Source organism: Silene latifolia, chromosome 10 (assembly GCF_048544455.1).
Source record: "Silene latifolia isolate original U9 population chromosome 10, ASM4854445v1, whole genome shotgun sequence".
Lineage (NCBI taxonomy): Eukaryota > Viridiplantae > Streptophyta > Magnoliopsida > Caryophyllales > Caryophyllaceae > Silene > Silene latifolia.
Window position 1 is genome coordinate 28,688,112 of NC_133535.1, and position 17,606 is coordinate 28,705,717.

The 17,606-nt window shown below is 33.7% G+C and overlaps 1 pseudogene; it reads right to left on the bottom strand.

The window, feature by feature from the left end:
• Positions 1–292: 292 nt before the first annotated feature.
• The window catches only part of LOC141607357 (auxin transporter protein 1-like), a 71,889-nt pseudogene continuing 54,575 nt past the window's right edge, over positions 293–17,606 (bottom strand).

A 17,606-nucleotide genomic window follows, 5' to 3' on the forward strand; every position in this document is an offset into this window, starting at 1 on the left:
AGGAGGAATTACTCCCCATAATGTCAATAACAGCAGGAGGAAGAGGAAGAAGATAGCCCAAGCATGATTCAGAATGTGCTTTCGTTAAATCAATAGTTCAACACCCTTATCAGTGGGGGGGCTCATAGGAATGCTTTTTGGGATTCATCTTAGGATCACTAGAAGGGCCCAAAGTCCCGGACACACAATCATCATCCATTATAGAAAAATTTGCTGCCCCATGACCATTACCAGCAAAAATATCACAATTAACCCTTAGAATAGGGGAGCTAGGGTTCACAACATAAAGGATTTATTCATCAATGTCCACACAATTAGAAGAGTTATCATTCTCGATATCAACAAATTCCGAGGAATCAGAAGACTCCCTAGTACTGAGAATACCAGAAGGGGACAGATTAATATTAGGGGTGGAGTAATCAGGCGTGAACTGGCCATTGTAGATATTAGTCTCATTGAACATAGGATCATCATGATGAAAAAGAGGACAATTAGGAGGGATTTAAAAGGATATGATTGCTTTGAAGCATAGAATCCTGAATAGTAGCATCAATGTCCACAGGAGGGGGGTCAGTGCGATTAATATACACCACATAAGGATCATTAGACTGTCTCTCTCCATGCCATGGCAAGAGTTATGGGAAGCAAAATTATGCTTCGTCTCAGTTGCAGAAGGGTGAGTAGGTAGCTGCCCATCCGACAAGTTATCCACATCCGCAGAAGCTCCATGCATGGGGATGCTTCCAGCATAAGGAACATGAGAACCACATGCAAGGAGATTATTCTCATTTGGTCCACATGCATGCAATTCTCATGCACAGAGATATTACCAGAATTAGGAGCAGCAGCATGCTCCTATCTCCCCTATCTTCTTGACTTTGAGGGCCATTCTGAAATAACACTGGACCAGAAAACGGTTGATTCTCCCTGTAAAACCTAGTCCCCGGAAAAAACCTACCCTAGGAGTGGTACCAAGATCAAAGTCCACCATTCCCTCAACAAAGAAATCCGTCGGCACACTTCTGTTTATATTCCTTCCCAGTTAAACGCTTGAAGTTATATATTTTGTGGTCGAAGGCAAAGCACGTAGATCCAAATTAAACATTGAGAAATTTCTATTGGTTTGATAAACCACAAATCCCCTCTCAATAACTTTATCCAAAGTTCCATTAATACTGGACTGAATATTACGAGCAGATTCTCTACACTGAGAAGCCCTATGACCAATTCACCCACATCTCATACAGTATTTAAAGACCTCTTCATCACGGAATTGGACCCAAAGAAGGTAACCATCCTTGTATGCAAAGAAGACGCAAGGGATGAGAAGATCATTTAAATGCACCCAAGCCCTAATGCGAAGATAATCATTCCTAGGGACCATTGAGAAATGTTCAACAGTGAAATGACTCGAGATAACTTGCCCAACCACATTAGCAACACCCATATTAAGGTATTCAGAGGGCAAAACACACCCTTGAACCCACAGCTAATTCTGGATATAATTATTAATCTCCCTAGCATCAAACAGCCTATAATTCACAAGTACCCCAAAAGGCACTTATTCCAGAAAAGGGTTGAATCACTAACCATTTTAGGACTTAAAAGACAATGGGACCGGAACGAGGAAAACGCCACTTAGGGTCAAAAGGTTCTAAAGTAGAATAAATTCAGAAGGATCTTGTCTTAAAAAGTTATTTATACTACCAGATTTGAGGGAATGTTTGATTATTAATGTTGATGATGCATTTTTAGGGTTAAAACACCATGAAATATAAGATGTATCCCATAAATTAAATTATCTATCTTATAATATTAAGATATTAACATGTTGATTATAAGAACCTAGAAAAAAAATCACGATTTGAGTCATACCCGGCTTGCAGCTCCAATCCCCAAATTCAAAATCACGAACGCACATATGGCTACGACAGAGCTCGGTAGCCATACTAGTAGCCCTGTCCCGAACAGCATCATCACGAGACTACCAAGTAGTGTCAGCCGCGTCCCCACTCGTGAGCACAAGCGGTGTCGTCGAAACACTCTACGAGCCGGACGGTATGTTGAGATGCCAGCACCAGTTGGAGGCGAACGTCGAATAGCACGCAGTAGTTGTCGAGATCTGCGTGTATACGACGACGCCAAAGAGCTGGTGCGACCCTTCTCAAGAAACCGTCCGTGCCAAGCAGTTGCCCTGAACAAGAAATATAAGGATTAGATTAGGGATAAAAAAAAATATATATATACTTATTGATGTAGTATATGCGGTATCATTCTTACCTGGAAGGGCGTTGAGGTAGCCAACGCTAAACCCCACAAGAAAGAAAATTAGCAGGCAAAGACATGGCTTGTTCTTTCTCCTGTTAAAAATCCATAAAGTGTTTAAGTTTATTGGTTTTTGTATAAGCTAAGCTTTTCATACAAGATCAAAAATGATAATACAAATGTTCCAAGCAAACACCATATTCTGTTACAATTCAACTACACTCTTCTCCGTCATTTACACATGAATTCCAAACACCTTAATTATCCCTCTAATGTTATGCAATTATCAGTCGTTTTGTATGAATGTCCCGTATGAAATTTCTACGTTAGGGATGTAAATGTAAAACCGAATCTAACCAAGTACAGTCGTATTATCCCTCGCAAACTAAGAGGGCTTGTAAGAAAAAAAAACGTCATATATTGTAGATATATTGCCACAATATATTTGTATTTATCACAATTTACTAAAATTTTGCGACGATAATATTTGCATAAAATGTGTTTTTTCGACGGTAATGAAAATGTGACCAGGTTTGCTTCCCTCTTATATTATAGGATATATTATTAGTTTTTGTTTTGGTTCTCCTACCCAAACCAAGCAAAATTGAGATTGTCAGGCTTGGAGTTCCCATTGGTTTTGGAAGAGATGGGTAAGAACCACTACTATATACAAATTTGTCTAGTCTTTGTATTCGGTTATAAGTTATATAAGAAATAGTATAGATTTGACTTATTATGGATTTATTTGTACAATGTTTGTAATTCTTTTTTTAATCAATGAAAAGGTCATTATTCATATCTAAATAGGGTTCTGAGTTATGCATTTCAATTTGATGCAATTTTTTTTTTCATTTGTGTTATTAGTTGTTTTCTACAAATGTCTTATACGCAATTTCTAGGCGAGGGTTTAAATGAGCTAGGCCAGCTAAACAAGGACTCGGAATCGGCTATGTCAGACCTTTCATCTTCACCCCTTTGTTCACTCACTCTTTTGTCCGTGCTTTTCTTTTGTAGAAATTATAAGTATGAATTACTGTGTATCTTTGTAGTTTGAATTTTTATCTCTTACACTATGTTTGACTTGGTAACTGTGAGTATGGTGGTTGCTTATTCTCTAAAACTGTGTAAAGGTGGGTTTCGCTTGTTATCGGCTAGAAAAGTTCGCGTTCATGATGAGTCTGATGTTTGTGCCTATTAAGAATATAAATTTTCATCGTCACTTTTAGGACAACAACTGACCTTATGCTGGTGTCCCTTTCTCTCAATTTTTACATTATGCCTCCCGACTCATTTCCTAGTTTATTTAGTCAGTTGGCCTTCTGGCAGGCATTACTCGGGGTCGTCACGATAATTATCAACTCCTAAACCATCATTTATATATAACCCTTGTCTGAGACTTATCCATTGGCTATGCAACCACTCCTTTTCGCAAACACCGATGTTGGGACTTGATTATAGCATTCCAAGGCGGCCGTCTTTGGGGATGCCGAAATTGCAGATCAGGTCCTCATGGCCCATTAATGGTTGCTAGAGAATAGTCTCTTAAAATAAGTTGGGGATGAGTTCACCACTCACAATAACCTTAGTCGGCACAATCACAGTCATCAAATGTCTTTACCATGGACAGATGTTAATCCATTGATATAATCAAATTGTGTTGGGTTAATTAGATCGTTTTAGTTCAATAAACTTACTAAAATATCCGGTTTTGATCATGAATCATTGTATACGCCAGTTATTCCGTTTTTGTTGTAAAATTGGTTAATTGCAATTATCTTTGGCTTTTATGTCTTGAGGTTTGTGTAAGTGTATTATGTTGGTGACTTGAGTAGAAGAATTCATTTTGTCAAAGCCAAGTTAAAGAGATCGAGATGATGATATGTCAAAGTCAAGGGGTTAATCCCGAGCCATGGTAAACCAAGGCGAAAAAGGTAAGCCAAAGGAATAAGTGCAAAGTCAAAGAAGTAAGAGGAAGAATTGAAACCGTGGCATGCACAAACAAAAGCCAAAATGAAGAATTGAAAACTCGATTTCACAAGGGTAACCTTCAAACGAGTATATCTCAAGGTACAGAGCTTGTATCGACTCAAGGATAAATGTAGGTGAAAGCTTGTGATCTTAGCGTTCCAACGGCAGGTCCTATGCCTTATTTGGCCAAGAAACGAAGAAGATATGGCTTTCGTAAGATTAAGTCGCAGATTGAAACCGCGGCCAGCGCTCTATACCGTAACCTCCTTACCATAAAAAATTAGCTTGCTTTTGAATAATATTGTAGTGAGAAAAACGTAATCTTTCCTTATTTATGCTAATATTTACTTAATTAAGTGAGTTATAATCAAATTATCCAAGGCTAAGCTTACATTCTTGGTGTAATTTGAACATGTATTTCAATTCTTAAAGCTTTGTAAGATTATCTACTCTTCCCAATTCTTAATTGTTGCATTTCTCTTTAATTTTTTTTATCATGTTTGATTAATGTATGGTATGAATAGCTAACCTTTCATGCTCTTCATTGAACTATTGCAATTAGTAGAATTTGCACGTTAGGTTTTGAATAGTTGTATTAAAACTTTTAAAAGACTAACTAATTTTGTGACCCGTGAAATTTACATGTTTTATTTTTGTTTTGCCACTTTTTAAACTCTAGCGGTGCAACTTTATAATAATAATAAGAAGAAGAAGAGAAATCCTGTATCAAGTCATCACTAAAAGAAATACCAGACAACTACGGAGTATTTTTTAGCAAACAATATATAGTAAATCACTGTGTATGTATTTTGTTCAAAGTAATCAATAATTTTCAAAAAGCAGTAGGTCGGTAAATAAAAACTCTAAAAGTGACTTAACTAAAAAGGTTAAAACAACAAATGAAAGAATTGAGCAAGAAAATTTCTCATGCAGTAAAGTACAACTACCTTACTAAAACCACATATCTAAAGGATAATGTAGAACAAATAACCCATAATCTTAACAACAAAAATATTCAAATTCATGGATTATACAACCAATTCTATATGTTGTACAGTGTAGAATATGAGTTTTGTGATAAAATATCCGAGCTTTATGTTAAATAATATGAGATTTATTAGAAAGTATTAAACTCATCCATTTACACATTAAAAACATAAACTTTGAATTAGCTCAGAAAAAATACATATAAGCTCGAATTTTTATACCTTGGTTGTACAATGCTTATGGTACAACAGGATGCATAATCCTATTTGTGAAAATATTCCAGTAGTTCCAAGACTATACAACTGGATGTACAATGTTATTGTACATCCGAGGTTATTTTAGTCTTTTTTCAAATACTTTTGCAAAAAAAAAAAAAAAAGCAACATAGTCCAATTTTCAATCCAATCCCCCTTCTCTCTCTAACTCCTTCTATATTTTTCTAACTCCCTTCTTCATCTTCCTCCATTATCCAAGTAATGAATCATCTTCTCCCTTTAACTATTATAATTAATTGACTATGCGGAACAAATCATATGACGTGACTCGTGAGCACCATCTTGAAGAAATTTTTTTATCCAAAATTTTTAATGCATGAAAATAGTTGAATCTCGTATTATTTTTACATTAACTCGTATTCTTATCTTAATAGCTCGTATTCTTATGTGCTCATGATCCTTTTAAACTCGTATTCTTTTTACATGAGCTCGTATTCTTATCTTAATAGCTCGTATTCTTATGTGCTCGTATTTTAAAGCTCGTGATCCTTTTAAGCTCGTATTCTTATTTTAATAGCTCGTATTCTTATGTGCTCGCATTCTTTTTACATTAGCTCGTATTCTTATCTTAATAGCTTGTATTCTTATGTGCTCGTATTTTTAAGCTCTTGATCCTTTTAAGCTCCTATTCTTTTTAAATTAGCTCGTATTCTTATCTTAATAGCTCGTATTCTTATGTGCTCGTAATTTTAAGTTCGTGATCCTTTTAAGCTTGTATTCTTTTTTCATTAACTCGTATTCTTATTTTAATAGCTCGTATTCTTATGTGCTCGCATTGTTTTAGCTCGTATTATTTTAATAATAGTTCGTATGATTGGTGCAGAAATTTACCTCAAAGTATTGTTAGATGCATTTTTCCTTCTTGATGATGACATAAATTGCTTCTCGTTCACCGAAATATTGTTAGATGCGTTTTTCCTGCTTGATGATATCAATTGCTTTCCTTTCACCGTTTTAGAATGAGAATTATAGAGAATGGAGATTTGTCGACTGCCATTTAAGAGAAATTTAAAGAACGGAAAGATGAGGGTTTGTCGGCTGAAGAGAAATCAGAATTAGGGAAAAAAGGAGATGCGTATAATTTTTTTTAATTCTATTAGGCTTAGGTAGTTTAATATAAAATATATGGGCATGTTGTGCAATGCTACTGTACAACAGGTTGTAGGATCCTATTTGTGATACTCCACCCGTCCACCATTTATATTGATAAGGCAATACAAACACTAAAATTTTCATAACATGATTATAAGATTGTAAGGAAACATCGGCAAGATCACTTTGTGGTTCATTTTAAATTATTATATTCCAAAAACTCCCATATTCCGAAGTTTTGTTTCAAACTTGCTCTGTATGTATATGGACATCTTGCTTTTGGAACTCTTCGTCCTTCTGTTCTTCTACCAAGTGATTGTTATAACAAAGTAATCATTGTTATTCAAAAATAAATAGATATATCAACAAAGTACAGGTAAAATATTCAAATACACACACACACACACATTATGTAGTTGCTTTTCTACAACTGGCTAATAATCACTAAGTACTCTGCACAACAAAACCAACATAGATCAGAAATCGCTTACAAGGTGATATAAGGAGTATATAATAAACCTTCAAACTCTAGCCCACCTACTCCAATCATTATTATAAAGTTAATTCACAATCTATCTATCTATCTATATAAACGTATAATAGAGAACCACTGCTACGTGTCAATCCCACGTTCACTATTTAGTTTAGTTTTCCCGCCCAACTTCACAAATTGTAAACCCAAAACTTTTTTCATTCTTTTCAAAAATTATACATGAACATTCATAAAATGTACAGATCCACCAAATTTGCTAATACCATCTAATTTATATAATTAATGAAACTTGCCTAAGTTATGTCTATTATTTTTATTAATCAAAGTAAAAAAAATACAACTTTTAGATTTCAAAAATAATAAGTATCATTTTGAAGTGAAACTCTAAATTGGCAAATTTTACTTAACTAATGTCCAATAGATATACATAGTAATTGTATTAATAGTGATATTTTTACCTTTTATATTGCAAAGAGCCAAACATATTCTTAAAAGTTGGTCCCTTGAAAACTTTATTAGAAAAATAATTATAATTTGAAATAAAAATGTTACTAAAAGTAGTAAATTGGGTATGTATTATGAAAATATTATAAAAATAAATACGATTATTATGAAAATATGTATCAAAGAAGAAGAGTTATGTTCAGTTCGTGTTAATAATAAAAGGTTCAAAAGAAAGAGTTATGTTCAGTTCATGTTAATAATAAAAGGTTATAAAATTACATATAGAGGTACTGTGACACCCCGCGATAACGCTGAAAATATAACTAATAAATTTAAGCGGAAATTATGAGATTTTTAAAAATCTTTTATTACTAGTTAAAGCATAACATGCGGGAGTCACTAATAAAATGAAACAAGTGCAACGATAAGTATGTGACTCAATCCGAGGTACTTGGCAAATTCCTTTGGAAATTTCTAGTATTATCAAGGATTTGAAATTAGACATTCATTTTTTCGATGAACTGATAATTAAACATTGCTTTCGTGAAGTCAGCAAGGTTGTTGACTTCATGGCTTTTATTTGACATTCATGTCCAAGACTTTCGAGGTGGTTTGATAGCCGGTGACTTCAACTTACACCCCTCATTCGCAAAGATGAGATAGGTTGGTCCTACCCTAGAGGATCAACCTAGTTTTCTTACCTAACCAAAAAAAAAAAAGTGCAACGATAAGCAAACTTAGGTTATTTTACACCAAGCCTAGCAAAAATAGGGGGAAAAGATATCCCACGAATAACAAGTCTAAAAGGTGAGTCTAAGCATAACGATAGACAAAAATACAACGGTCAAGGTACTCGCTAGCCCACACATGTCTTCACTCTATAAATGCAACAGCTAATACCTGTCATTCATGTAAACATGAATGCCACAGTCATGGGGAGTAACTCAAGGTTCTCCTTGTCACATTATATTAAAATAAACATAACAAAGAACTAAAATAAGCAAGGCATAATAAATACGGGATACGATTCACTTGAACAAATAAGCATGGGATCATTCATATTAGAATAATAAGAGAAAGCCAGATAGAATAGAAAATGAGCATGTCATAGACTCATAGGCATATTTTTTAATAAGTGAAGTAAGGAAAGAACATAGATAGAGTTAGTTAATCACAAGCACAAATTTCAATGAAATATGACATATGCAACTATCCAAATTATTAAAGACTAGTACTTAAGTCATGTGAGCTAGATAAACGAGTGGTCAATTATAACAACCCAACCCACCACCGTCATAACACAACCCCAATAAGATGAGGAGTGCACTTTTGGGCCAATTATTTGTCTTCACTTAAACCCAAAAGTACAAGGCCTTGTTACTAAGTGGTTTATGGAATCCTTTATATACATATCACAAACTCCATATTTTCCCGATGTAGGACACCTTACTCTCAATCATCTCTTTGGGGTGTTACAAACTCCCCCACTTAAATAACACAACGTCCTCGTTGTACTCGGAGGCTGACCGCAGCCAAGCCCAGAATCCTCCCCCGCTAGGTGGGTGACCCGGGTACTCGTGACCACAGCTTACCACATGGTCACAACCTGACTCTGATACCATTTATAACAACCTAACCCACCACCGTCGTAACACAACCCCAATAAGATGAGGAGCACTTTTGGGCCAATTATTTGTCCTCACTTAAGCCCAAAAGTATAAGACCTTGTTACTAACTGGTGTATGGAATCCTTTATAAATGTATCACATGCTCCATATTTTCCCGATATGGGACAACTTACTCTCAATCATCTCTTTAGGATGTTACATCAATCATCGCAATACATATAGATGAAAACCATAGCCATTACTTTGGAAATCTTCTAGCAAATATTGCATGGGACGTGGCTATTAACGTCATATGCGTAATCATCACTTGCATCTCACCATAAGAACGGATAGGAGGATCAGTCCCGGCGATCATATTGCAACTAGAAGGCTTGTATTTTATTTTGTCAAATAGGAATTCGTTTGTGTGATATAATCATTTTTATGCTTTAATCGTTGTTTTGGGTATTAGAATTTTTAATTCGATTTTTATTTTTATTTTTTTAGAGAAAATTTTATTTATGGAGTTTATATTTGATTTTATGCTATCATGAATTTTTGTGGTATTTGTTTCGGATTTTAAGTATTTATTTTGCATTTTATGATGTTTATACGGTTTATGCGATATTAGTAATGCTGAACTATTTTAATTCGATTTAAAATACCAAATCTTAATGTTAATTCTCAAAAATTTAATATGTGGCTGAGACACTGTAAATTTAGGTGTGTGTAAAGTTTTAGGTTGTGAAACATTGTTTTGGATTTTATAGACATTTTACAAGTTTTTGTGAAAACCGTTATGAAGTCTGTCAATTCTGTCAGGCAGTTTGTAAAATGCATTTTGTCTGTTTAAGTTGCTCAAACCAGAAAATTTAAAAAAGAGACTCTATATATTTTAAGTATAGATTACCTCTGTAAAATTTCACTAGTTTCCGATGTATAGTTTTCTCAGAATAAATTGTTTGTGAACATATCGCCTATAAACTAAAAATCTGTCACTAGTAAAAAGAATGATTTTTAATATGACATTAACTTATTCTACAGTAGCTAATCATTTTTGTACATAAACTTTGAGGTGTCTAGTTAGTCTTAAAATTTTACTTTGCCTTAGTATGGCTTCTAAAAATTGATTTATGAACTGAAACATTTTCGGTGTCGTTTTCTGACAGCTTTTATAAATAAATTTTTAGACCCCTGATACTTTCGTTTTCTAAAGTTGACAAAAAATGAAAGTTGTAGCTAAGAGTCACTGGAAACCAGAAAAATTAGACTTGCGTCATTTTGATTTTTATGTATTTAATTATGAACTAGTTTTGTGACCCGTGGAAAATCACGGGTGTCATTTAAAGTTATGTTTTCAAGACTTTTTTTTATCTATTGTACATCATTTTACATCAATTCATGCTGGTGATTTAGTGAGCACCGAGTGATAATATTTGATGTCGTATTAATGTTAATAGGTTCATCTAGTAAGATCTAAATAAACACACACTAATGAAAGTATGAATACAATTATACATAAGCCAACTAATTAGTGAGGTAACATACCAACAATTTAGCGTTAAATGATACATGATACGGATTTAGTAAATAATCAAATTATTTCCATGGCCGTTGTCTCTTCGATTTCTAGAGCCATAATGGCCCCAAATTATTGTCATGTATTGGTTAAATTAGGAAATCTTCGAAAAAAAATCTAGAAAAAAATTGAGAAACATGCTAACTCATAAAAATCCACATATTTGTAAGTTGTCATTTTTCATGTATTGATATCCCCGTGAAATCCAATAAAACATTATCAAATGAGAGTAAATGATTATAATCGAAATTAAAAAAGAACATGAGAAAAACAAATGAGCTTTAGGATGATAAAAAAAATGCATGTCTATTGTTATACTTATGGAATAAACATTATCATCTTGAGATAAAAAAAAAGTATCATAAAAGTTTTCAAGGTAAACTAAAAATATGAATCATTATAAGGAAACTTGAGAAATGAGTTATGGAGAAAGAAGATTGAAAGTGTAGTTAAAATTTAATGGTGAATTGAATAAGGTATTCAAGCGGAGGGAGATAAAAAGTTTATTACCTTTATTAGTTTCTTATAAGATTATAATTGTAAGAATAAATATTAGGGGAATCATTTGAAAAACAATATGCTAAGACTTCTTTGAAATCACATGGTTATGTCCCTTAGCTCATCACTTAAAAATGTGCGTAATGTTAGTTTTTTTATATTATTGTATATGTTTCATGTTATGTTTCCAATAATTAAATAATCAATAAAAATTAATGGATTCAGAAAATATCTTATGGAATAAATTTTAATGGTTTATCTAGACTTTTATATATATTGCATAGATTTATTATTTTTTTTATAGATTTAATTATAATTCCATGTTATGATGTCAATATTTAAACAATCAATAAAAGTTAATAAATTATTGTATTTTAAAATTTTCATGTGGACCCTTCAATCTTAACTTTTCATTTAATTATATTTATTTATTTATTGATGAGTGAAATAAATTAATGTCATATAATTGTAAATTTATAATCCATGTCACATTAAAAATTTGTCATGTCACATTAAAAATTTGCCACGTCATATTTAAAGTTGTCATTTTAGTTACCCTTTTAATTATATTACTAGTTTTTACACCCGTGCAATGCACAGATAGTTTTTCTCATTTGGCTGATAATTCGTGATTTAATGCAACCAATAAGTTGAATTGTGTTCTAGAAAATATATTGGATAACTTGTTTTACAATAAAACATTAGTCTGCATCAGTAGTTCATGAAGGGTAAGGTATGACAAAATTCTCAAATAAATATGATAAAAAACCTACGCATATAATCTTTTTATGTAATATTTCGATATAGAACTATTTAGTGACATACTCGTTAACTTCAATTAAGGGTTCATCCATTTAGTCCTCAATGAATTATAGAAAAGGCGACAATTACAATTGGTCCGTATCATCGTTCATATTTTAACAATACCAAGTATAAGACTTAATTTATAGCTCAATTTGATTAGGGGGACTTTGATTGGGTATCCTGTGGGCGGTACAGATTGTCGTAGAGTCATGTACATGTACTTAGACTAGGACTTCGCACTGCGTGGTAAGACGTGTCCTATTATAGCTTGTTGTCTAGTGAGCGAACCTGGTGTTGGTCACCTTTGCGTGACACTGGGTTCCCGAAACTAGTCTAAGATGCTGCGGTGTCAAGGAGTATAGCTAAAGTGAAAATCCAGCTTGAACTAAATTATTTCCATTCTGTAATTTGAGAAATTTTGCTTTTAAGCATGCAGCACGTTTATTTTAAGTTAACGTGAGTTTGATAATTTATTTTTGTTACATATGTTTTTTATATTTCAATCTATTTTTGATATATTATTACTTCTGTAACATTTATATCATGTGATATGGCTGGGAGAATGTCGAATTACTCCCCACTGATTGTGGCTGTTATGTTTATAACATGACAGATATTAGCTTTGCTGGGGATTTCCGTGTGAGCTAGCGAGTAGTTTGCAGATCCTACTCTGTTTTCTGCTTTCTTTTATGGTTTTTAGTTTTAACGCTTTTGAGGAATTTTATTTTCTCCATTTTTATAAAAGTGACAATTGTTTAGACTTATTTGATTTTTTTTTTTTATCCTTGAAAATTTTATACATTCTCAATTTACAACAATTAGAATTTTTATCATTGTGTATTTAATCCTATTCGACATTGTTTCCGTCATTGTTTTGCACTAGATTTTATAGGGGATTACAATTAGTGTTATACAATAACTTATTCAGAGACCATCTTAGATCTCTCAAAAATTTTTGTTAGTTAATGGCAATTTATATGGATGAAATTAGATTATTAGTAAGTTGGCATTGTTTAAACCTGAATAAGGGGTCTACATTAGAGAGTTTTGATTATTGGGATGTGTATTTAGCATTAGCGAACATGAATAAGTGGTTTACACAGTATCAAGAGTCAATTCTCAATAACAAATTATATTATGAGACCGTTGTATGATGCTAAGACATACCAATTGTAACACCCCGCGCCTTTCTTATATTTTAAATGAACTTTTAAGTAATTTTTATTAAATAATTATTATTTAAAACTTATTTTTGTAAAATATTGTCTTAGCCGTGTAACGGTGATAATAGTGTAGATTTTAATAATATTATTCTCCGACTCGAGTTATAGTAGACTTGGGACGAAAATTCTAGTAGATACCGACTCATTTTGAGTTATTGGGCTTAACTTGACTCATGGGCCTTTTTCCCCCTCTTTTCTCTACACAAAACCTCAACTAAACCCTCACAACTTCATCTCCCTCACTTCTAATTTCTGAAATTTCCCAACAACCATATCACCATTGTTGAACCTTCCCTTACTAACCCTAAAATCACCATATCTCACTCAATTCTTCACCAATCTCGTTCCTTTTCGCGCCATTCTCTTCCTTTTCTCATTCCCCTTCTTTCTAAGTAAGAAAGTTGCCATCTTTTCCTCTATTTCGAAATTCTCATCTTACAAGGATGTGGATTCTTGACTTAATACCTTTATTTTTGTGTTTAGGGGAGAACTTGGACAACCCGGAGGAGGATAGCTACATCATTGACGAGTCTTTAGAAGATTGAAGTGCAAAATGGTAACGGTGATGGGTTACTCGACTTTTATGTTAAAATCGTGTGAATTGTGTAGTATTAGACTCACATGAATGTTAAATTTGATGTCTTTCATGCCCCTTGGTGATTTGGTGTTGAGTAGAATACTTGTATGATAATTTTCACATGTTTGAGGAGTAATTTCATGCCTTGTTGCAATATGGTGAAATATGAGATTGTCTTAAGGGAATTATCTCATAATTACATGATTAAACCTCATTTTAATGATTACTAAACAACCCCATATGTTAATGACATCTTGAAAGTGGTAATTTTCTGAGTATTCATCATGTTAAAGAAGTACGAAATGATTAAATGAAAGATAGTTGAAATTGGAAGACTTTAGATTGATGTTTGATGAATTTTCGTGTGCAGTGATCCTCTGCCGGTGGGCGGCAGCCGCCTACCCAACCGGCAGCGCGTCTTTTGCATTTCGAGTTATAAAAATGAGGAATTAAGCCTTTGTAATCCCCTGCCAAGGGCCGGCAGCCGCCTACCCAACCGGCAAGTAGCGTACATGAAATTTTGGTGTCTTTTATAAAAGGGTGTATCCCTACGGTGGTGGGCGGCAACAGTCAACAACCGGCAGAATACACAATGTGAAATGTTGAAGTTAATTGACTATAGTAGGTATTCCCTGCCGGTGGGCGGCGGTCACCACCCGGCAGAGGATACACATTGAATGTTTTTGACCTTGTTTCCTTTAGCTTGTATCCCCTGCCCTAGGTGGGCGCGTGCACCACCACCCTACAGAGAATACACCCTCACCTAATTTGACATTGTTCACCATAGCATGAATCCTCTGCCGGTGGGCCGGCAGCCGGTGCCCACACCGGCAGAGAGTACCTGATGTTTCTCATATCTTTATACTTATGCATGCTTCACATGAATTGTTTACATTATGTTTGTGCAATCTTTTCCACTCGTATTTGTGACCCGAGTGTGACGTTTTACATTGTGAGACTACTCGACATTCCTTATTTATTTGCCCTCGGACATTGGGTCACGGTTAGGTGCCATTGTTTCCGAGTTGGGCTATTTTTCCTTCCGCCTCTTCGACCGGGGTCACGGTTAGGTGACAAGGTTCCGCTTGAGGTTACTCGACTTTCGGGCACGGTTAGGTGTACCATATCTCGAGTCTTGGATACGATTTGGTATCGTTTGTCGAATCGTGTGTCGTCCATCCCGAGAGTCTGGCCAGGTTTAGACTAGGACCGTATTATGATCGTCGTCCTACCAAGAGGTTGGAGTCTAGAGGGTTGTCTTGTTTGAGTCTATACTTTGTAATTTGTCTTACATTTGAGTCGAGTCAATTGGTGACCGTTTGACCTAATTATTCTTCTCTCATTTATGCATAACTACTCTTATTGCATTTTGTATACTAATCATGATTCCCTTATTACCGTAAGTATTTATTCTTATACTTGTTTATTTAATTACATTCCCAATTACTTGTATTTTGACATATTGTGGCTGGAAGAACCCTGAGTTACTCCCCACTGACTGTGGCTTTCATATTTATTATGAATGACAGGTTGGTGATGAAGCTTAAGTGGGGAAGACCGTGTGAGCTAGCGAGTTCTTACCTCGGACCTTATTAGTTATTACATAATAGACTCACCTACTTTTCGAATTGATGTTAATTCGTGGGATATCTTTTCCCCAATAAATAGACTTGTGTTGTAAACTTAAACTTAATTATCTAAACTTATCTATCGTGTTGGTGATACCTCGCGTTGGACTTCACTAGAAACTTTAAAAGTTTTAAAAATCTCGTGTTTCCGCCACGATTTACTAGTTATATTTAGTTGCCTCAACGAGGGGTGTCACACCAATGACCATTTTATGGTAAAAATTTAACGTTTTATATTAAAAAGTTACCGCTAAATTGTGAGTAAAATGACCGCTTTTTTTAAAAACAATCAATTTTTACATAAAATGTTCGCTATTTCTCAATTGGAATTGCACGTTATTATCAGCCAAATGAGAATTAAAATCTTATAAATTGGTCACCTTTATTAGTCTCATCATACGAAGTTTACACACAATAACTACCCAATCTCAATTCGAACCGCAAGTAACACTTTATATACATTTTATGATTTAATTTAATAAACAGTAAACCATTCTTTTAATAAATAGTAACTCATGGTTCACACATAGACGTGTGAAAAAATTGCTTTGAATCGAATTGCACGTTATTCACTTCTATTACTAGTATGGTTAATTAGGAATTTTTCAATATATGTGGATGTTTGGTTGCTCTTTGAAAAATGTATGAATTGTGAATTATGTAAAGATTAAGCTGGTTCGTTATCTCATGTCTTCAATTCATAAAATTTGGAACTTTCCCTAACATATGGTTAATAGGGCATTCAGGGTGACTATGAATATACATATTAGGCTAAATCGGGGACGAGATATTTTGTTTTTTTAGCTATGTTGAATTCTTATCATCTAACGTGTAATAGTTCGGTTTTTAGTATTAATGATTAGGTTATTATCATATATATTTATTCATGTTCACAAGTTATGATCAATAATTTTAAGTTAAATTCTTCACAAATGCGTATGAATATTTTACTCATATTTAAATATTTTACGTATACACACAAATTATTACCCAATAAATTTGAATGATGTTTAAAAAATGTCAACAAATATACCCATAAAACTTTGCACGGGTTTTAAGCTAGTAAAAGTATAATAGAAGAACCACTATACATTAGGTTGGACCACATGTCGCTTTCACGGTAAAAAATTTCCCGCTCAAAAATAAAAATCCTAAAATTATACTGCGTATTTTACTTGAGCAATACATATATGGATAATATCTTTTTAAAAGATTTCCCTACCATGTTTATACTACATTTAAAAACCTACCCAACTTAACTTCTTATGGTATCTTTTATATGGCAATATATTTCGGTGTAAAAATTTATTGCTCATCTCTACTCACATGGAGATTTAGGCTGTGTTGTACCCCAAACGCTTATTATTAAGCTTTTAATTTGTCAATTTATAATCTTTTATTCTAACTGCTTACCCAACTTTCATCTAATTGTAGGGTAAATGTAACACCCGCGAATTTTTCGTTTTGGCATTTATAATTTAATTAGCCATTTCATTATTTTATTTGTATTTTAATTCCGTGTTTATAAAAATGTGGTTTTACATGTATAATAATTTTAATGTTGATAAAAATATCCGTCTTGTATTAGGTTTGAGATGTATTTTAGTGGTATATCGACTCAATTTAAACTTTTGGAGCCTAATATGACTAATGGGCTTTCCTCTTATCCTTATCCCTTCACCAATCATTGGAGATAAACCTTACCCTTTCATTTTTACTCAAAATTTCAGCAAACTCATCTATGGCACAAACACCATTGAAACAATTTCCTTCACTTCACTAAAAACTCCATAACTCACTCATTTCTTATCCGAATCAAGTGATTTTCACGCCTATTTATTCCTCTCCTAGCCCTCCATCTTTCTAGGTAAGAAATATCCCAACTTTCACCATCTTTCCCCTATGTCCGTGGCTTTTATGGCACGAGACTTCATGTTAAATCGTTCTTTTGTGTGTAGATGTTAACTCGGACAACCCGAAGTAGTTTTGAGTCCGAAATGTGAAGAGCAAAAGGTAACAGTGATAGTTTACTCGACATTATGTCAATTTTGTGTGTTTATATGTTGTAGTATACTCATATGTGTGTTAAAGTTTGAATCTTTACATGTTTTACATGTTTATTGTTGAATAAGTTTCTATGTGAAACCATCTTATGGTTGTTTGAGA